At 49.3% G+C, this 21972-nt stretch overlaps 1 protein-coding gene across 1 annotated transcript in view; it reads right to left on the bottom strand.

The window, feature by feature from the left end:
* LOC121592794 (homeotic protein ocelliless-like) overlaps positions 1 to 10683 on the bottom strand; it is a 28126-nt gene extending 17443 nt beyond the window's left edge. The window contains exon 1 of the mRNA XM_041914602.1: positions 10507 to 10683. The gene's annotated coding sequence lies outside the window, so the exon portion shown is untranslated. The remainder of the gene's footprint in view (positions 1 to 10506) is intronic.
* Positions 10684 to 21972: the final 11289 nt, after the last annotated feature.

Here is a 21972-nt window from a genome sequence, read left to right as displayed (position 1 = left end):
CTTCCGAAACCGTCCGTAACCGATCGGGCGCAATAAAAATATTTGCTTCTGTGTTCTCGCTGCAAGCCGTCCCCACTATCAGTGCGGGGCAACCTTCTGGGGTCGGTGTGTTTTTTTTTTTTTTGTATTCCCAGAAAGTTATTCATATTTTTATTCCTCCCGCCCGTTGCCCCGTGGTGACGAACACAGGGGCAGGCATCAGCCGCTGGCGAAGCTTCGTTCTACCAAGCTCGATTCGATCCGCCGTTCGGGACAGGACTTGGGCCTTTCCGTTTGCTCTTACCCTCGCGCCTGGGCCTCGTTTCACCCATCTATCTAGAGACGAATGCGCAGCGGCCCCAGCCGAAGAGATGATGAAGGAAAATATGAATACGGTAGCGTATAATATCGTCATATTTTTCATAATTTATATCTCGTTTTTATTATTATTTATGTATACGGTTTGGCCTGCCTACCGTCGACCACGGACCGTAGTAGGTGGAGGGATGCTGGAATTGCCCGAGCAGCCTGTGCGTTTGTGTGTGCTTTTTCGAGCAGAGAGAGAGAGGGAGAGAGAGAACAAAAATCTTCCTTTCGCTGCTCGTTCTACGCATTTTTTTTTTGTCGTCGCCTCGCAGCCGCGTCAAAGAAAAATCTTCATCCCGATGGGGCTCCCGCTGTGGGGAGTGGTGCGCGTAGTGATCAAGCGACCAGGTAGCTGCCAAACCTGGCTGACCCAACTCAACCACCAACCATCCCCCCCACACTTCTTAAGCATCCTGGCACAACAGCCGAAACCAGTTTAGACCGTCCCCGGGGCGTGATAATAAAATAAAGTACGCGGCAAACAGGCGGGCAACGGCACGGGGGACGGATCGTCCCGGGAAAGGATGGCCGAACATTTTCCATGCGACAGCTATGGGGGAAGGCGGACGGTGAGGTGCGATCGAAAATCAACACGATATGATCGAGTGTCATCCACCGGGGGCGCGATTGTGCGGGAAGGGGGGCACAGGGAGCACAGGCCAAAACTTCCCTTTGATATCCGCCGACGCCGCCCGGATTCCTTGATTACTGTTCGCCCCGCCGCCGAAGCGCTTCGATGCGCGCGCTCTGAATTCTGGGAGATTGTGCAAGCCCAAGGGGGGGGGGAGGACTGGCCGCGCGGGTGAGCGCGGGTCACAAATGTCAAGCACGGTGGGGCCCCGAAAAATTCGATTATTTTGCCTACAGAGAGAGCGAGACACACACACACACACACAGCCACACGTACACGTCGAGTCCGCTTGGGAACACATTTGGCCATTTTCCATTCACCCATTTGTCTTTCTTTTCCCTCCGTGAGGCGGACCCAGCAAGACCAGAAGTTGGTTTTTGAAGTGTCGTTACCGGGCACGGACGGCCAGCAGATGGGACACGAGGCAGAGGGGGGGGGGGGGGGATAGGGGATGTACAGGTTGCGAGAGAGAAATGATGATTTTGATCATTTTCGTGCTTAATCGTTTGAAATGTTCTGCTCTTCGCCTTGGTTTTTACGGTTGTTGGATGTTTTTATTTTTATTTTATTTTTGCGCTCAATCTATCCCATTCTCACAGTCCGTGGACTCAAAGTGGCTTGAACATCAAATATCCCTCGATGAACCAACCAAATTGTTACTAGATTTAAGCGTGAAAAAACAATGTACAAGCTTTTGATTTTGCCGCGTAACAGCAAAAAGTGGTTTGAATAAAATTGCACAAACTAAAACAGCAAATACAGCCCCTTGGTGTCTTGTAATCTAAGCTCCTTGAATCAAGTTAACTTAAAAATTAAGTGAACTTGACGATAGTATGTTTGTTGTAAGATTTTAACTTATTTTTAATTTATTTTTTAAATAAAAAAAATTATACATTTATGTCCTGCACTGTATGCAAGAAAGTTTAATCTTTTATTTTTCCTTTGAAAAACACATTTAAAAGATGAGTTTTTTTAGTTTTTTTGTCCCCCCTCCCCTCCCCTTCACACCCCTTCAAAACGCTTGTTTTCTCACCAAAGATTTCCTTCCCCACGCTCTTCCACTCTTCCGTTCTTCCACCCGCACTGCACATCAAAGGGCCAGCCACCGTAAGCAAAGTGTACCGAAATCCTTATGATTAAATTGAATGACAAGCGAGAAAGGCGGGTTTGCCGCCGGCACCGCCGCCCGGGGGAAAACCGCGCCGTTGCGGCAAACGGGAGCAAATCTGATCCCACCCCGTTTGTCGCTTCCCGCCATCGGTTTTTTTTTTTTTTTTTTGACAGGGATAAAATAAATCGACGAGCGCAAAAAAATAACCTCCCTTTTCCCTCAACCCACCCCCCCTCCCCCTCCCGCTGATGCTGCATGTATTCATTTTTCCAGCGTTCATTTTTTTTACTTCGGGAGTAAAATATCTAATAATTAAGATTAATTTAAATGCAATTGATCAACGGAATGCCCGTGGGAATGTGTGTCTCTTTCTCTCTCTCTCTTTCGCTCTGCTTGCCACTACCAACGGGGCACTTTAATTTCAGTTTTATTCACACACACACACACACACACACATACACACACATACACAGTTCTGGAAAAAAGGTCCTCCCGCGCTTCCACTTCACCCCCTTCCTCGGGTGAGTGTGTGTTGTGATCGAGAGTTCACCAACCAAAAACCCAAACTCGCCCATTGCCACGGAGTGGAGCCACATTTTTGCTGCTTTTGTGCGTTGCTGCTGCTGCTGCTGTGTGTATGTGTGCGCGCCTATGTGAATACATAATATACGGCAACGGCGGTATAAATAAATATTTATGATCCCGCGGTCCGGCTACTGAGGATTATAATTAATTATGTAGTTCTGCCTTTATGATTCAGATTCGGGCATATTTTCTTCGCTGCTGCGGGCGATGCATCCGCTTTCTTTCGCCACCACCACCCCCACCCCGAACGGTTTGTGTTAACTGGGAGGAAGAAAAAGCCATATCCAAAGCAACCAACAGCAACAAAAAAGTGAAAGAAGAAAAAAAAAAGGGTTCTGTATTCCCTTTCACCTTGGCGCGCGGGTTTGCTTCGATCCGCCCCGGGAGCCTTTTATTCGCCGGGAGCGTTACATTTTTAGCTTTAGCTCACAATCAAATGCGAGCAGGTTGCCCCGGCGATATGCGTGTGTGTGTGTGTGTCGAACATTCCAAAATCCATAAAAAAACCCTTTCTGTCTGCTCCCGAAAGAACGAGATGAGAAAGTAATTTGTTTTGCGGCGAAATGTGCCCCAAGGAGGAGAACAAATGTGAAGCAAACTGTAACCGAGCTGATGCAACAACGCTGCTGTACGGTACAAATGAGTGTGAAAGGCCTGTTTGATTGCAAGAATTTTGTTCGGTAAAATCATTCAACACGGCCTGACCGCTCGCAATAAAGCGTTAGCGTAGCAATAAAGCTCGTAACGCTCGTTCAACAGTTCCCACACGCACAGGCTTCGCTTCCGGTCAGCTCAAAGGGCTCATCAAACAATCCCTTTGCTGCAAGCGATGAAAGCTTCGCCAAAGCAGCGGCGGGAAAGTTCAGCAGCGCCAAACAAAAAAAAAGGGTTAAATAAAATCGCTAAATTGCCCCCACGCGGGCGGAAGCAAGATTGGGGCGAACAAATTAGCGGCGTGCCAAAAAAATTTCCCGCCGGAAGTGGGCACTTCACAACGGTGCGCCAAACTGACAAACGAGCACGAGCGAGCGCAAGGCGAAGAAGCAGCAGCGAACCCGGCCCCGTCGGGATGGATGTTGCGTGCGCCTCATTTCGCACCCGTGTAAGGCAGCGGACACGCGCCCAACGCGCTGCTCCTTTCGTGCTTCACGTACGCTCGCTTGCGTTTTATTTCTCGCTCGCTGCCCGAGGCGCGCAAAAAAAGGAAATTTGAGCTGGCGGGCTAGAGATCAGCAAACACCCGATCGATTACGGGAAAGCGGCCTCACCCGAGACGGGGCACACCCGGACGGTGTCAGATTTGTCCGGTACCCGGGCCGGGTCGGTGCTGCCTTATCGGTGTTGCATATCGATCGAGAGATTTTTTTTGCACAAACAAGTAACGAGAGACCGAGAGGGCAAGCGGTTCGGGTGTGAAGTGAGCATGCAAAAGAAACCCGGAAAAAAGCAGCAAAATAGAAGGAGGAAAGAATTTGCCCATTTGCCTGCTTTCCACCCAACGTGGCGGTCCTTTGAAGCATCACTTTCCGATCACAGCGCGCGTGCAAACACGCATAGGAGCGAAACGAAACAAAACACGGCAAGAGGCAAACGGTGACAAATGTAAAACAAGCCGCGTTTGCCGCCGCCGGCAAAAGTTTAGTAATGTTTACCAGTTGACAACCAATTTCGGGGAACTTTGGACCTTTGGCAAGCCGCACCAGAAGAGGCATGGAAACACACACACAGCAAAGTGCGCAAAGTGGAGAAGTTCTAACAAATCAGCAGCAGCAGCAGCAGCCGATAAGGCGCGCACGAGCTCCGGAGTTAGCAATCGCGAAAACAGAGAACAAAAAAAAAACACAACAACGAAAGAACACGCTAAAATAATCGAAATGGCTTTCGAACCCCGGAAAGAGAGGGTAAGGCGTGGGAGGGTAGGGAGCGGCGATGCGCAATCTGCTAATGTTTTCGTCCACCTACCTCCTCCTCCACACCGACATTCCAAACATTGCTCCATACCGCGGTTTCGGGCTCCAAAAATGACACAAATTCATAAAAAAGACAGGAAAGACTTGCCCGCACGGGGAAGCGACGAACCCTCCAAAAAGCCACCGAGCGAACAGAAACTGATAGCACGGGCCGGCGGATCCGCAAATGGAGCTCATCGCTGCCCGTGCTGCTGGGTGGCAGCCGCAGAACGGCACAGGAACGGCGAAACGGCTCGTGATTGAAACACAAATAAATAAAAGTTCACCGAAATCAAGCTGCCGCCGCCGCCGTGGCTGCTGCCGCACGATTTGTAGCGCTTTGCAGATCCGCCGAATAAGATAGTCCACCTGCGCCGATACGGGGCAGTGTTGGGGCTCCCTTTTGAAATAGATTTGCTTCGGAGGAGGGCAAAGCAGTGGTGGCTTCTTTGGTAGAACTGTGGCATCCAAAAAAAGGTCTAGGCGACGGTCTACACACTTTGGTTTGTGCCCTATTTTATTGCGATTGCACACTTTCACAAAGAAACAAACTCACAAACACACAGCCACCGGTGCACACTGTTGTCACAAAGTCACATCAGTTTGGTTTTAAACTCAGCATTCGCCGTCGGTTTCGGATTTGGAGAACTTTTCGAACACACGGACGCCACAATGTGGCAGGCATAAAGCACTGCTGCGGACGAGCAGCTCGCTCTCGTCTCGGTTTTATCAGCCATCATAAAACGCTCATAAATATCCCGAACACCATCTCGCAGACGCGCTGCTCAATCGCTCCCCCGACGGCCCGTACAATCATGTAAAAGCCAAACGGGCAGTGCGAAGAACGCAGAGCGCACTTTTACGACCCGCGCGACGAGGCCAGCAGCAGCAGGTTGTTACGGTTTGCTGCGAGGGTGTACGTACGTGTGCAGGGTGTGCCTAAACTGCTTGTACTACAACGGCGGGCAACAAGGCAATTTGGTGCATATGTGCAATAAGGGAAGCAATAAATACGTCAATTGCCAATTACAGCTTAACCTCACCCAACAACGATCGACTGGTTCTGTGCGGTTTTCCGGCATTTCAACACTTCTTTCCATGCAGCATTTTCCCATCGTACATGAATGTAAACTGTGCACGTAAATAAAGAGCAAGAGCAACGCTCGGCAGTACGCGTGCACAGTTTTAACGATTGTTTTCCGGGCTTAAATGCAGCTCAAAAAGGAAGCCGATTGCATAGTACAGATATTAGCTTACGCTCCTTTTGCTTGAGCATGTGCTCCACCACCCATTTGACATTTGACAGCAAAACAACGGAAACCTGCTGCTACGGGCAAAACGAACGACAGCAAGCGACGAACCTCCTTTTATTAAATTGAACGAAATTTCCCAATGTGCAGCCAAAAGATTGAACGATAGCCACGCAAGCTTCTTCTTTTTTTTTGCTGTATGAATCATCACGCGCAAAGGTGCACACCTTCGGGGTAAGGTGAGCCTTCGATCATCTTCGCCTGCGGCTACAGTAAGCGGATCAGGGGGGGGGGGGGGGAGGAACAGTGCAGGAAACAAAATAAAAGCAGCATCGAACACGAATCAAACGATCACGGAGCAAGGAAGGAGGGGATGAGCAGGGAGGCGTGCTAGCAGAAGGAAGCCAACGCCAAAACAACACGCCAACAAAACTCGTACAACGGAAGTGTCAAAAATGTCAACCCTGTCAAGGCGCAGCCGAAACCGTCGTCGTCGTCGCCGACGTTCGGGACTGGAAATTCTAAGTCACTCTAGATTATCTGATGCTTTTCGGGTTTCTCTTAATGCCGGTGCTGCTGCTGCTGCCGCCGCCCCCGAGGCATTCACACCCTCATTCGCCCCTACGCTTGACGGGGCAATCAGCAAAGTGCGTCGAGTCGACAGTTGAAATCAAACATATTTTCCACCACCACCGCCGTGGATCGAACGTGCACCACAAAAAGGAATTTCGGGCAGAAAGAACGACTAGAACAGGGGGAGTCTCGCCCGGGCGGGGTTGGCTTTCAGAAGAAAGAAAGAAAAAGAAAAAAACACGCTGCACATCGCGCAGTGTTTCGATTTGTAAACGACTCATTTACACGATGTTAATAGATCGTGTCGCGCACAGTTTGGTGTGTATGTTTTTTTTTCACCCCTCCTCCTCCTCTTCTTGCCTTTCGCTTGCTTCCTTGTCTTCTGCCACTCCTTCTGCCTCAAGGATCGATCACGGCCTCGGTACGGTTCGTTTGCGGGCGGGCCCGATAGCGGTGCGGGGATTTGTTTTATAGCGGCCACTCAACGTCACCAGCGTCGGTCAAACGGGGCTGGAGTGGTGACTCAGGTGAAGTGGGTCCCCCGAAGTGCTGTCCCACGACAGGGCGCAGCACGGCAAGCGCGGGGTGTTTCGGTGTTGCTAATGTTTTACAAATAACCACGACACGAAAGGGGGGCAATAATCTCGAACACATTTATAAACTTTCCTACGGGACCTGCGGCTGGAGCGGGCTGCTCCTTCTCCGCTAGCGAACGGTGCCACCCTCGTCTCCGCCCAACGCACCATTACGGGGGGCCTTATCGAACCGGCAACATCCCGGGCCCCGCGCATCCCAGCACCGGCATTAGCCATCAATAAAATAGCGAACGCGGTGCGATATTTCAAACGCTTTCTGCGTCTGCCATAATGACGCAGGCACACGCTAAAAGCTTCGACACATCTAAATGTAATTCATCCATTTCGGGGAAGGAGCCCAAGTGTTGCCGCTCGCCGCACGGGGTTTCTGTCGCGGCGGATGACTTTTTGGAGATGATTTTACGCTCCTCTGCTCGGAAAACGGTTTTCAGAAGCCCAGCCCGGTTTGTGCAGCAGAGCAACTACATGGGAATGACATAATTATGCAGCCGCCGCCGATAAGCAGTGCATCCCGTGCGACCGGGAATGGAATGGGGCACGGAAGCTGGAGAAGATTGCGAACTACAGCTTAAAAAAAAAAACAAAAAAAAGAGAGTAATAACAATCGCACTGAATTTGCGCCGAATTGCCCGGCGATGGCACCAGCAACTGTCCCCCAAACTGTCACTGTGCTGGCTAGACGCCCGATTCGTCAGTGACGCCAGTGACGGCGACCGCACGGCGGCTGCCGGAGACTCCAAAGATCCGGCGAGTCTTCTTCGCTCTCTCTCTCTCTCTCGTCGCAGCTCCGTGTGGATCTTTGCGTTCGTGCTTGTTCTTGTGCTCCAAGTCTTCTGCCCCGGGTTGATAAAGAGCACTTAAGCATTCATAAAGATTTGTTCTTCGTCGGTGTCTTTCTTTCTGTGGTGATCATGTGCCTCGTAGGGATCCCAAAAAAAAAACCCCGGCACAACACCACAAGAACAGCGTAGCCTACACGGCAGACCAGTTGAGGTGGTTTCTTTCTTTCCGTTTATTATTTTTTTTTTGCCACACAGCTCCGATTTTGGGAGTTTGAAGTCATCAAAGAGGTCAATACTCACAGCCCGAGACGTCGATTCCAGTATTTCTCGATTCGTTAATTTGGCCGTGCGGCTCGTTTCGTTCGGAAATTGAAACTCGCGCAAGTCGTCGCCCGGAGCGCACCCACACGCCTGCCACAGACACGGCCAGCAAGGGGAGAGGCAAACCCGAGCCCCGGGGAAATCAAAAGCCACGGCTCTAATCTCGCCAGCCGTTCCGGAGGCACGCAGCGCGGTGACGGGGGCGCGCGCGGCGTGGTATGACACATGACGCGTTTGACGCCCTGTCAGCCGAGCTCCAGTTTGAGCCCGAGAGCGCGCGTTATTTGGACGCACGCGGACGCTTCCGAATGTTCGCGGGGTGTCTCCATTCATACCTTGCGCCCTGGACTGGACGGGCGCGGGAGGGCCCGAAGGGTGAGAATTGATTGATATTTCATTGATTAAAAATCTCGACCCACCGGGAGCCCGAGCCAGCCACAGCCAGCCCGCGATGAATTGAATAGTTTTCCGTTCGTTTGGCTGCTCCGGTTTGCTTCCCTCTTTCCCTGTTCGTTCTCCCGCTATCTGATCTTTTGCCTCTTCGCTTCCAGCTTTCGTGTGTGCTGCTGCTGCTCGCTGGCAAAGGTTCAGCCTGGGGGTCTTAGAACCGGAGCGTCACCTTCTCGCCGCCGCACAATCATACACACGTCACGAGATGACGAAAACGAACCACGAACAGGGTCCCGGAGCTTTTGGACGCGTCCATTCATCGTTTTTCAATCGGAACGGACCACATAACTCACCCGCAACGGTGCCCCTGGCCCCTCACGGTTCGGGCGAACAGGTAGCCCGGGCACCGGCAATCGCTAAAAATTCCTCTTTCGGAAAGCACGGGGGAAACCGAAAACGGCGTACAGAGTTCGTGCGTCCCCGCACTCCGGCTGGCTAGCGACGTAAACGACACGGACACAAAGAAACGGATGCAGCGGATGCACCGGACCTTTGGGTCCATTGTACGGAATGTGCCGGGGCCCGGGTTTTAGGTCCGATGTCGGTGGGAAAGTAGCGCGCTGCTGCATCCCTTGCAGCAGGGTGTAATGATGATGTAATAATCGAGCAACTTGCACCCGAACAGGTTCGGGCAGATATATTTCGCCCTTTTCGTTGTTGCTGCTGAGAAAGAAGCTTCTAGGCTACTTTCGGTTTGTGGGAACTAATCCGAAAAATTGATGTTTTGAGCGTCGCTACAAAAAATGGTGTTCTATTGAACGATTTCTAAAACAAACAGGCTTTTACGAAGGAAATCCCAGAGTGCAGATCGCTCAAATATTCTGGTGTCAATGTCGGACCTTAAGCACGACGGCAATTCTACCAGTCGATAAATGAAACAAAATCTTGGTACTCCAATATTCCAAGCACAAGAATACCGTCGGACATTAACTGGTCAATGTTGAGACTTATTTTACACATGAAAGGATCACTTGACATTCTACACGAAATCAAGAAAGTGTCTCAGTAATAGATGTAAACCATAATTTTCCAATTCCTAAAGCCCAAGACTACCGCAGGACGTTAACCAACCAGTGCTGAGGCTTGCTTCATGCGTCAATTGATGACTCCGACCTCCTTCAGTATCCTCAAGACATAATGAAGTCTTGAAATTCCTCAAGCTCAAGACTACTCAAGTTGCTTACGCCGAGGACAAGGAGTTGACCTCATTCAATTATATTTACATCCTGCAAGTGTTGCGGAACAACGTGCAGATTTCTGGAATTTCCCCAATTCTCGAAATGCTCCAAATGCCCCAAGACTTGCGCTGGACGTAAAACAAACAGTCCGGCGGCGTCATTTTGTACGTCAATCGTGGACCCGACCTCCTCCAGTAACTTCAACACCCCTCGATACCCCCGGGAAAGATTCGCTCAGGCTTACAAAGACCTTGTTCAAGATGCCCAATTTCTCGGCATGCCTGAAGTATGCCGTCGGACCTCAGGCAACCCTTTCAGTGACAACCCTTCGCACGGTAATCGATGTCTCGATCTCCACGGACCACCGAACTGGTCCTCACTCTGTTCCTAGGTGCTGCGTAAATCTTCACTCCAGCCACTGCTCCTCCAATGCACACTGTGTGGTCCGAAAAATTGATTGTTGTTGCGCTTCACCAACGCACGGAAAACGGGGCGGCAGGATCATTTCGCGCGAAACATTGCCAAACATTGATTGTTGATTGTTGCTCACACACCGATTGCACGCATTGCTCGCTGAAGACCGATTTTTGTATTCGCGGCGAAATAGTGTCCCTATGACTCCACACACACACACACTCCCGTCGGATAGCCCAGACCTCCCTACCGCCCTTCCCCAGCGAATGCGTGTGTGTGTGTATATTTGTTGGATTCTGGCTTCTGTCACGGTGTACTCACCTTTAGGCAGCGTCGCTGTGATGGCACTTTGATAGTAGCGTATGTTGATTGGATCGTAAGCGGGCGGGTTGCGTTCGGAAGCACTCCAAAACCCCCTCAACACCTGTGTCCGGGTGGCAGGCAGCGGGTGTCTTGCGGACACCGCTCTTGCTGACCCACAGGAACACACACACACACACACTCACACGAAGACACACGCACACACTTAAGCACCGATTGTTATCATAGGCACCAGCGTAAGCACTCGCGGAAAAGTTAGCCGATCCAGCATTGGAGGCAAGATGGAACAAACACCGGCGCACGTTAAGTTCACTGCAACATCGATAAAGCACTGTACGCACACGAGGATGAAGCACGGTGTCCGCGTTGACTGTGTTGCTTTAACTGAATGCCGTTTTTGTGGCACCTTTCCGAGGCACCGTTTTAGGTTTCAGGACTTCGAGGTTGCTCGCCTGCTGCCCAAGGTTGGTTGAATTGATTGTGGAACGCGTGTTTTATCTGCTTGGCAGGGCTAGGTGAGGATGTGTCTGCCACCCTGCTCGCACGGATATATGTGTGTTGCTGTGTTGGGTCGCGCTAGTCACGCTCGGACGTCTGGTTTCCTGCACGACCGAACGCACGCTGTCGTCGCCGTCCAGCAATTCCTCTCGACTCGGTGAGGCACCAAAACCGTGCCACACTCACCACACTTACACGTGCACATAAACACACACACACAGACGGGCACACGGGTACAAGCACACGTACACTCACTCACTCACGGTGGGGACACTAACGGAGCACACACACACACGCACGCACGCACGCACACGGTGAAGAGGATCATTCAAGGGTGCGTTCGTCGTCTTCGACGACTTCAACAGCAATGGTTCAACTGCTCACTGTGGGGCCTTTTTTTTTGGGCAATTTTTTTTTTCTCTCACACCGCTTCAGAGCACGCACGCACTAAGGGTCCCGAAGGTTGGCTGGAGGAGCTTCAACAGACACACCACGCTACAACGTTCACGAAACGTTCACGCACGGGAGCACACGCTGGCAGCCTTTTTCACTGGGCGCGCAGACGGCGAAACTGAGCAGCGCGTTCGCACGGACCCACGGCACGGAACCGTCGTGCAAAAGTGGCCCCTTTTACTGCCTTCTTCTTTGCCTTTCTGGGACAGCAGACAACCCCGCTCGAAACACAACAACAACAAACGAACGAACTGTGGCCACTGACACTGTTTGCTGAGGGGGGGGCACACACTCGGGTTAGCGTTTTGCGCGAAGAAAAATGCCCCGCACGGTATGGTGTGTTGCTTTAATTAAACAAACAACAATAAAAATGATAATTAATGTTAATCCGCTCGGCACATGTACTCCTGCTGAATGGTCGCGTCGAACTAAGTAGAAAAACAAACCATCCCTCATGAGCTTGCTGCTGCTGCGGCGGCTGCTGCTGCTGCGACCGGGACCGACTGGTATGCCACATCGGGAGCGCGCGCGCACTCACTCACACCAACGCAGGCAAGCGGTGTCCGTCCGGCACGCACACTAGCGCACCGGCTGTGCCGCGAATCGTAGCCCGTGTTGGCAGCTCGTTCAGGGCGGACACCTTTTGCTGCCCGCCGTGCTGTGCAGCGCGTCGGGTCGGTCGTTTCACTCGCACGGGAACGGCCGGGCCGCGTGCGCTAGCTCCGTCCCGCTTCGGCCAGCAAAACGTAACGGACCCGTGTGCGTACCTTTGCCACTCCTCCTTCCTGCTCTTTCGCACGCACGGGTGCGGCCCAGGACCGGCGTTCTCGCTCGCTCCCCGGGACCAGTGCTTTCATTTTTACTTTCCCGCTACGCACGTATGGAAACACGGTTCACTTCATTTTACTCGCTTTCTCACTCTCCCTCTCTCTCGCTCTGGTTTTGGAGGTGAGCGTCTCTTTTCGGTCTTTCCTTCAGCTCCGAGGGAGCTACAGCTCTCGCTAGCTGATGGAGCTACAGCTCCAGCGCCTCTGTTTTTTTTTGGTTTTGAAGGGGCACCTACTGCGCTACTGAGGGGTTCGCTCTTCTGCGCATGCAGCGTTTTCAAGGGCCGCACTGTTACGCAGCTGCACAAAGAAAACCACCCCACCGATGTACGTACATCAAACCAAAGTCCTCTACTACCCCCCCCCCCCCCCTCTCTCCTCACCCCAATGGAACAGGGGCATCGATCGATAGCGGGGACAAAAACAAAGAAAAGCATTCCAGCACTTGGTGCGCATCCTTTGCCCCGAGCCCGAAAACGGGGCAAAGTCTTATTGGGCAGGGTGAACAAGTTCACAAGCAGAATTTTTCATCAGAATACGCGAACAACTGGGGCTAGAATTTTATTTTGCAATTACTTCTTGTTTTTTTTATTTTACTTGTTGTTTGCGAATGATTCGCTGTCGGCAAAACGGAAAACTTGAATTGGTTGAGATTCGGCTCCTTTGCGCACTGTACTCGCTCTTGAATCGATCGATAATTCTTGCGAAAATGCTATCCACTTCTTTGTACTTGCGTGTGTGTGTGTTTGGGTGTAATTCTTTGGGGATGCTATCAACCAACAACAACGGCCAATGTTTCCAATGTTGAATGTGTGTGAGCGCGCGCGCGCGCGCCTTCGTACCACAACAAGACTCGTCTACGACCAGCGAGTTTCCAAGAGGGCCGCCATTTTGGGGACCGACAGACCATTTTGTGTGCTCCAAAACTATATCTGGAACAATGCTACCCTCTTCCCCTACACCGTCCACCTCATACCGTCTCCAGCGCAGCTTGCTTGCTTATTAGGATCCTTATTAGGTTGCTTATTAACGGTGTAACACATGAAACACAGGAGTTCAAAGAACCTTCCGAAAAGTGCTCCAAATAACTTTGGGGAAGATTGCACTCCGTGCCTTTTAGCTACTTCTTCGTTCCCGCTCTTCCCCGGCGTGTGCGTGCACTCTAACGAGGAAGTATGCAATCAGCTGGCCAGTCTGCGAATGCGGGGATTTGCCCCCATCGGTCCCTTTGTCCCTTTTGCGTACTTGCGCGCGTGGTCCGCTCCCCGTGGCCGCCGTGGAAAGGTAATGCGATTAGGGATTACGCTAGCACCCCACCGCCACCCCCCCCCCCCCCCCTGGGGGACGTACGCCGCCTGACGCCGAAAAATTTTTCGGCCCCAAGCGCGCGGGCACTGATTTTAAAGTCGGTGCGCCACGACCCCCGTCAATAGGGCAAAACATTAAATCAATAATCAGCACCGTTTAGAGGCGCGAGCGCGGGCGGAGGGCGTTAAGGTTTGGGGCCTCCTTGAAATTTATTATTCTTTGTTGTTTTGTTTTTGGTCGGTTGGTCGGTCCGTGTGTCTGTGTGTTTAACGGGGGTCTTTGAGGCGTAACTAATTACCAGAAACAAGGGTGTGTAGCATGCGCGTACTTGTTGCCTTGTCTTTGCCTCGTCAAGCTGCGTGGGTTTTTCGCGCAACAAGATTGCTCCAGATTTTTTTTTTTTGTAATGCGCTTCAGCACACATCACACGTCAAGTAGAGCCATGCACAAGTACAGGGTAAACATGCTACTGATGATTATCCTGGCCCCTGGCCCAAGCCAACTATGCCTCATTCTCGGCAGCCGCAAACAGGATCGTAAACAGGATCATCACGATCACGGCCCGGAGGCGCTGAAGTGTGCCTTGCCCAATAAAAAAAAACCAAGAATGAAGAACCACGAGGGGGCAGAGCAGTACTGGGCGAGCTTGCGCATCATCTGCAGGCCCACTGTTTGGACAATTGCTGCTACGGCTATTCAACACTCTTAAAGGCAAGCTACTTTAATGAAATCTTGGGCTCGCGCTACCTCCCCCATTTTCTTTTGGGCATTCGGTTGTAAAGCCAATCCACACCAATCGATTGACTTTTAAATTACTTTGACCGCCTTCCCAAATCCGTGCGTGGCCAGCTTTATTACCCCGCTGCCTGTCTCGGGCAGTAGGCAGTGCTGTGCGTCCCCGCCTCCCATTAGCTGCCGGGCAGGTCCTTTCCTGTTCCTGACGATTCCTTGCAACCCGAGTGCGTCGCTGTACCCGCAGCCCCTGTGCGAGGGTTTGTTCGGGGCCATTTTGGATGCACAGTTCCGCGGGGTACAGCGCGCTCGCCATGTCCTCGCGCTGGCCTGTCTGCCACTACCCCGTTTGCCCGGTGAACCCTTTTCCCCGTAGATGCTTGCCCGTTGCGCTACCCCCGTTTGCGGACCGAGCTACCGACCGTTCCCCGGGACCATTGAGCAGAAAGTTGCCTCGTTTTGGTGAACGAACTGCTCCGTTCCAGCTACCCGGGCAGGGTGCAAGGACCGAGGGACAGCTTTTAATGAACGTTTTGGCCAGCGTCCCAAATTTCGGGGATGGGCTGACGAGTTAACTTTCGATTCCACCCACCCACCCCACTCCCCTTTGCACCACGCACCAGTTGTGTGGCAGAAGGTAAGCGAACGTGCCTCACGAAACTCGCACTTCCACTACCCGGCTGGGTTCTGAAGTTGAACGGTTTTTGAGCTGCGGGAAGTGTAACTTTACGTGTTTTTTTGCTTTCATTTTTGGAAGCAGTTTTATTTAAAAATGCATTTAAAAAAACACACACCCACACACACCCGAGTTTTGATGTGCAGTTAAAGTGAGGGACGGCGGCTTTCCGTCAAATTTTCTCGCCAAGCACACGGCGCACAGCTACCAGGGTCGCTAGGGACCCGCAGGGCAGCCACAGGCCACAGTAATGTAATTGCGAAGCGCGACCGAGGAGCCCCGGCGATTAATTAACGAACACGAACACGCTCCTGCCAATCACATCAGCACACGCCCCCGGGGGCATTCGGTGTGGCTGGCAACGTCCGCGCGACGGCAGGCAGGCGATTGATTTTTGCACCTTTCGTTCATTAATTTGATTGTTTTGTGATTATTTGTTTTTTGTTGTTGTTTTTTTCTTGCATGCAACTGCACGATGGAGTTTGATTAACTTTCAGCGCAAACGACCAACGGTGTCGGCGAGTTTCAGCATTCCAAAATTGATGCTCTGTCACTGCAAAGTTTCATCATTCAGAAACAAAGCCTTTAAAATATTAAATGAGCAGAAACGAACAGAAACGGCAAAGGAAGATTTAGGTTTGCTGTGACATTAATTCAACTATAACAAATTCACCAATATTTTTGCAAGCCTTGAAGATCGTTAAACATTAACGTAGAGTAGATAAATTTAAAAATAATAAAATTGAAGATAAAATAAGACTTTTACTCCGTATGACGAAATGGTATATATTTCAACAAAAGCTAGCTTTGCCTCAACTTGCAGCAACCTACTGCTTCTTGTGATTTCATGTAAAACATATAGAGAAGAATTCAAATAGTCAAAGTGGACAAAAACATACAGGAACGTTTTGTTTCTATGTTGAGTGCATCAAGTTAAAAAAAATAAACAAAAACATCGATACAGCCTAATCATCTGCGGAGGTCTAATGTTGCTTCTTTCCATTAAAATACCACCACAATAAAGGGGAAAAAATATTACGACCTGTAGCTTTCACTGCTAGATTAATAATATTTCCCGGGATTTTGTTCAATTGGCATGGTAGTGGCATTTTTCAATGCTTTTAAAATGCCAATAATTTTCTCTTTTACAATAGGAAAGTACAATTTGCAATAATTCGCATCCCTGAACTCCCGTCGCATCGGAAAGTTAAATAGTTTCTCCGAATAAACTGAAAACGACGTACCTCGGACACGGACTGTGTATCATTGGAAAAGCAACGCATTATTAAACAGCTTTAGTGTTTCATTGTTTCAACGCAAATATGATTAAATCACAAAGCATGTAATGTGAAGCATACATTCTCATCACGGCAATGGTGCGGCTTGTTTTATCGAGAATTTTATAAATAGAATTTCAAAAATGTATTTTGATGATGATGCTAAATAGCAGCTAATTCAAACCAATCTAGTTTTGGGGAAATGTTTTCATACGAAATTATTTTAACATCAATTTCAGTCTTCTGCTTTCACTAAATCGATGGATGTTACCATAGAAGAGCTGTCGTTCGGTGCAGTTTCATCAAAAATGGAATTATAATTTCAAGACCCAACTGTGGGTTTTTATTGTTTTTTTATGTGTCTTATTAACTTTTGTAACGCGAAAACGTTTCACAATAAGTTGAATCCACAATTTTTTTTTGAAATAAACACTAACCTTTTTGTGACATTAGATATCTGCATCCTTTCAACGTGGTACACAGGACGTCAATAACTAATTCCAAAAATGGTTAACAATTAACAGTTATAGTGCTTTAAATCTTTAATGGCAGCAAATATATTTTTACAAACAAACAATACACAATATTACAATCGGTATCTTCATCATCATCTTCATCTTTTCTTAATCACTTCGACCATTGTAACAGTAAACTGTTAGCAAATTATTGAATTATCGTCCTTATCGGAACAGCATAAGATCAAAACATCAATCCAATAAGTTCTGTGTCCAAAATGTTCTCTTTTTTGAGCGAATCGTGTTTCGGCACTTCCGCATATTGATGCAACTAGAACAAAAATAAACAAAATCCGGTTCGAAGGACCATTACTGTACAGCGCTTATCCGTGCCGCGCTGCCAGTACCGCATAAAAGTCCGTAAACTTTGGATTGTCTGCTCGTTGCTTGTAATCCTGCTGTAATTCATTCCCTTGCAGCGTAGGTTTAGAAGCGATGGACCAACCAGGAGGCAACATTGACAATCAAGACGTTCCATACCCTAATTGCCGTACGAGCAGCGCAACATAGTGCAGAATTAAAAGCATTAAAACACAGAGAAAAATCTCCCAAAAAAAACCCGAACGCTGACGATTCTCATCCGCCCAAACGAGTGACCTATGGCCGAAAAAACTTGGCCGCGCCAGGCATCCTAATGTTAAGTATAATTTAAAGCATTTCCACAGCTCGGGCCGGGGTCTGGTTAGTTAATAAAATCAATAAAATAAAATAAAAAATCCCCAGGTAACGTTTTTTCGGGCTGTCTGAGCGCTTCCCATCGCTTCGTAAACTGCGTCGTTCGTATCATTTTCAGGAGCGATAAAGGAGAGAGAGAGAGATAGAAGGGAAGAAGAATAAAAAAAGGTACCAACGTTGAAAAACAAATCCGGAGCACCGAACAATGCACCGTGAAATTATGAAACTAGTTTGCTACCGGTATTGGGACGGTTATTGAACGCGAACGCGTTTCGGTTTTCCGCTGCTTCTTCTTGCTCCTGGAATAGCTCGCTGGGAGTGTGTTTTTCCTCTTCTTCTTCTCTGCGCTTCCTCTCTCCCTCTCACCAGAAGTCCATTTTCATCTCGTCTGTTTGTTTTTTAGTGCTCTTTTCTTTCTTTCTAGCTTTCTACATTTGCTGCTGCTGCTGCTGCTGCTGCCTACATTCAATAAACGATCCGCAATTGATCCCCGCTGATGTTCCTATTTTTCATTATTAAAGCAGCCGTGGCCGTGCTTAACTTTTGATATTTTTCGGTTAATTTCGCTTACGGATGGGCTTTTTTTGTTGTTGTTTTGTTTGGTTCATTCTTTCCCCGGTCCATGCACGTATGTGAGCGTTTTCCTCCCCCTTCTGCATCACAGGAAAGCAGAAAACAGGACGGCACGGGACAGCTCGCGAGCCGCGTTGAGCGACAGCAAAACAAATTACCTCCATGGCCATCCCCCCCCCCATCCCCCCCTTTTTTCACGTCTGTTTTTTTCGCTAACGCACGAATAACGCAACACCACGGTTTGTTCGACGGGCGCTTCAGAGCTGGCCCCAGAAAGCATGAATGTCGATTAGTTCGTAAATCTGCTACATTGAATTGAAAGAAAAATCCCCCCCCCCTTTGCCGTGCGTCCGAAAGCGTCCAATAGCGCGCGCACAGTCTGCGCAACGTGGCGGCACAAAATGTTAGAAGCGGCAAACAGGCTCTCCTGCCCCCCCCCCAAACACCTCTCGCACGTTAACAAAAAGAAAACAAAGCGACAAGAAAAACCACAACCACGGCAGCGATCGGAGATTGGACGCGTCGGCACACGGAAGCTATGTTCGCGAGCACCAAGCGACAAATCTGACACAATCGTCGACCTACCGAAATGATCGATCCGATCTGTCGCCACGGGGTGTGCGTGTGTGTGTGTGTGTGGGGGGGGAGGGAGGGGGGAAGTACGTTGGAGCTAAAGCTAAGAGAAGGTTGGTGAAAAATAATAGCCAAAAAAAAAAAGAAACAAGAAGTAAGGAGGCAGTGGCACCCGGCCGCAAGGGGATCCAAAACACACCGACAAACGAATCTAACGAATGAGCGCCTAAATGAACGGACCCGCACCATCAGCGGCCGTAGCAGCAGCAGCAGCAGTACCCGGAGCAGCAGCAACCGAAACCAGCCGAAAGACGCCTTTATGTTAATAAATTTATTGCTATACACATACACTTCGTGAGCTGATTAACAATATTAATCATAAAGTCATAATTTATCATCCGCCGGCAGTCGAAAATAAAAGTCTTAAAATTTTGCCACCGCCATCGGGCCACGCCGCGAGCTTCGGGGTTGTTTACCAGGGAGAGGGGGGGGGGGATGCTGAAACAGAACTACATTCTGATACGGGTCCGGGACGGGGGGATAGGCGGTACATGGGGGATGTATCTTCGGTCTCCCCCTTTCTTTGTGACCGGCAAATGTTGTCTTTTGCTTTTCATTCCTTTTTTTTTTTTTTGCTGGTTTCGTCTCGGCTTCTCCTTTCCCAAAAAGCTTCCAGCAAACTTCAAGATCCTGCCAAAAGGGGATGCAATGGGACGGTTGGAGGTGGAGGCCCGCAACGACTGATGAGTGATGCTGGAGTTGGGGTACAATTCGCAGGAAAGAGAGAGAGAGAGTGTGTGTGAGAGGGTCTTAGTGAAGAAACAACAACACAGAACGCCGCCTTGCGCCTTCAAGGATCGTGACCAAGTGTCGTGGCTTCGATTTAGAGAGAAGACGAGCAGAACAGCACACTCGTACGCACTCGGTTTGGGTCGCGCATTTCGGTGCTGGGTGAGTAGCAGTTCGTTCCAGAGTTTGGGTGCGATGGGGCGCGGGGGCGGTCATCTCTGAGCCAAGGATCGCTAGGTACAACTGCAGTAAGAATTCGCTGTAATACTGACCTGATTGTTGGGAGCTTTGGCTTAGCGGTGCTAAAGACTTTGGCCACTGTAAATCGGCCTACCACCCATCCTCTCTTTGCCTATCTTCCCTCGCAAAGCCAACCAAACCTTGGACTGATTAGTCAACAATTCTTGGCTTACTGTTTGCGTGTGGGACCCCTTGGACATCTTCGATCTTGTCCATCATAACCTCCCGAAAACCCGATTCCCAGGCCTGGGTGGCTTCAACGTTCCTCTCCAACACAATCACTTCCTCCCTTCCCTCTCTTCCCAAGCATCTAGATAAACAAACAGCGCGGCCGGATCGGAAATTCGTAGGCTCTTTAGAGCCTCTTTTTTCGCGCCAGCCCAAAAAATCTCCCACGAAATAACCTTTTGAACGGCACCACGTCACCGCTAAAGTACGGCTCGGCAGTGTCCACCGGACCGGACTTTACCCTGAACGGGGTGTTAAGTGGGATGGGGGAGAGGGTAGGGTGGGAGGGGGAGGAGAGTGCCCACAAAAGCAGTTGCTTCAGCCTGCAGCCCGCAACTGAGACGCGCCTGACAGCCTGAGAACGTTTTAACGTGCACGTCAAACGTCGTGTCCGAAGCATTGACAGCTTTAGTGACAGATTTTCGATTTGGCCCGATCCGTGCGCGCAGTAGGATAAAAGGGCGGGATTTGGAAAAGGACGGACGCACACACACACACACACGCTGTCATGCGCATACGCAGTCACGAAAATCGCTTTCTCAATCAAAGCTTGATCCACGGCCGCGCGCCTGTGTGTGAGCCGATTTTGCCGTTCGCTTGTGTGTAGTTCGTTCGGGCTCCGGAAAGCAAACGTGAAGAAAAGGGGGTATAATGTAATTTAGGTTAAATTGGGGAGATCTTTGTGATGCTGTGGCCGTGGCGTCTCAACAAACGCAATGGCGGCACTGACCGCCATGCATAAGCTGTGGGATGTGGGAGGATAATATAAATGAGCGTTGGGGAAACTGGATGGTCTGCTCTGGCTGCGCATTTGTACGCCTCTTGACACGTCTTCCGAAGCTAGTACGGTATCTTATGAGGAACTTGTAAGAGACGCATCCTATCAAACGTACGTATTCATTGAGCCGAAATGTACAACTGTGTTTTTGTAACTGATTCGGACTGAAAAAACAAGAAGCAATACTTCAACTTAGCTCCAGAACTAGATAAACGAAAAGATGTTACATACACTGGCTCACAGATGTAGAGGCCGTAGAATTATAGAGTCTCTAGGAGCGCCTGGAATTTCCAGTGGCCAATAACCATCCATGCTAATGATGGTGCGCTAATTTTCTATTGCAATAATAAAACGTATGCCTGTGATTGTAGTTCGATTGTTATCTCATCGGATATCAATTAGGGGTTTACTTACATACTGCCACTACTGCCATGGCTACTACTATTACAAAGATGTTATCACCGTTTTTCCTACTTCTGGCACTGCACAATGTCTACGATGAATACTCAATAACGGATTTGCATTGTAACAAATCCATCGTGGAGTTACAGTGTCTTTCTACGATGTAGTCTCTTCAAGGTACATTTTTAATGGTGATCTTGAAGATGACTCGTCCTGTCCTATTTTTTGTACACATGTGGTTTCTTCAAGATTCGTCTCTTCTTGGAGACTATTTCTCTGAGCTGCATATGCTGCTATGTTGGCTGCTTAGATACTCCAAGCTGAATTGTTGGATGGCAGTTCGCCAATATATGTTATTCGGCAGGTTCGGCAACACTTGATGCCTTGGATGCTTGATAATAACTGATTGATTTCGTTCCGCTAGGATGTATGTCTCTGCAAGCATTCGGTATCTAGAATGAGTTCAGCGTAGCTTTCTTTAAGATTCTTCACTGATAGTCCATTCGTAGTGTTATCTAAAGTAATACTTCTTCTCTTAAATGTTATCGGTAATATCTTACGACCTAACAACATGGTCGTCTAGGATTTAAGGTCAGTCTGAACCGTTTCAAAATGCAGAAAATGGCTTGAAAATTCAAAATAAACATAGAAGACAGAAATTCGAATTGAAAAGAAGAAAAGCGAAACAGAAGTAATAAAAACAGAGCAGAATCAAAACAAGTAATGATGTACGGATTGAAATATAAGATTATCAAAAAAGGATCACAATCGTGCTGTATTACAGAAAAGAAAGAAACAAGAAGATGGAAATAAACAACGCAAATAGATAAAATGAAGAATTGCAAAGGAGAAGAAATGATAAGAAGTACATTAAAGTAGCACTAGTAAGTGATTAGAATCAAACGAAGGTGCACACAAAACT

This window comes from Anopheles merus, chromosome X, assembly GCF_017562075.2.
Source record: "Anopheles merus strain MAF chromosome X, AmerM5.1, whole genome shotgun sequence".
Classification (NCBI taxonomy): Eukaryota; Metazoa; Arthropoda; class Insecta; order Diptera; family Culicidae; genus Anopheles; species Anopheles merus.
Note: the sequence above shows the minus strand (reverse complement) of the source record. Positions and strands in the feature narration are given on the sequence as shown.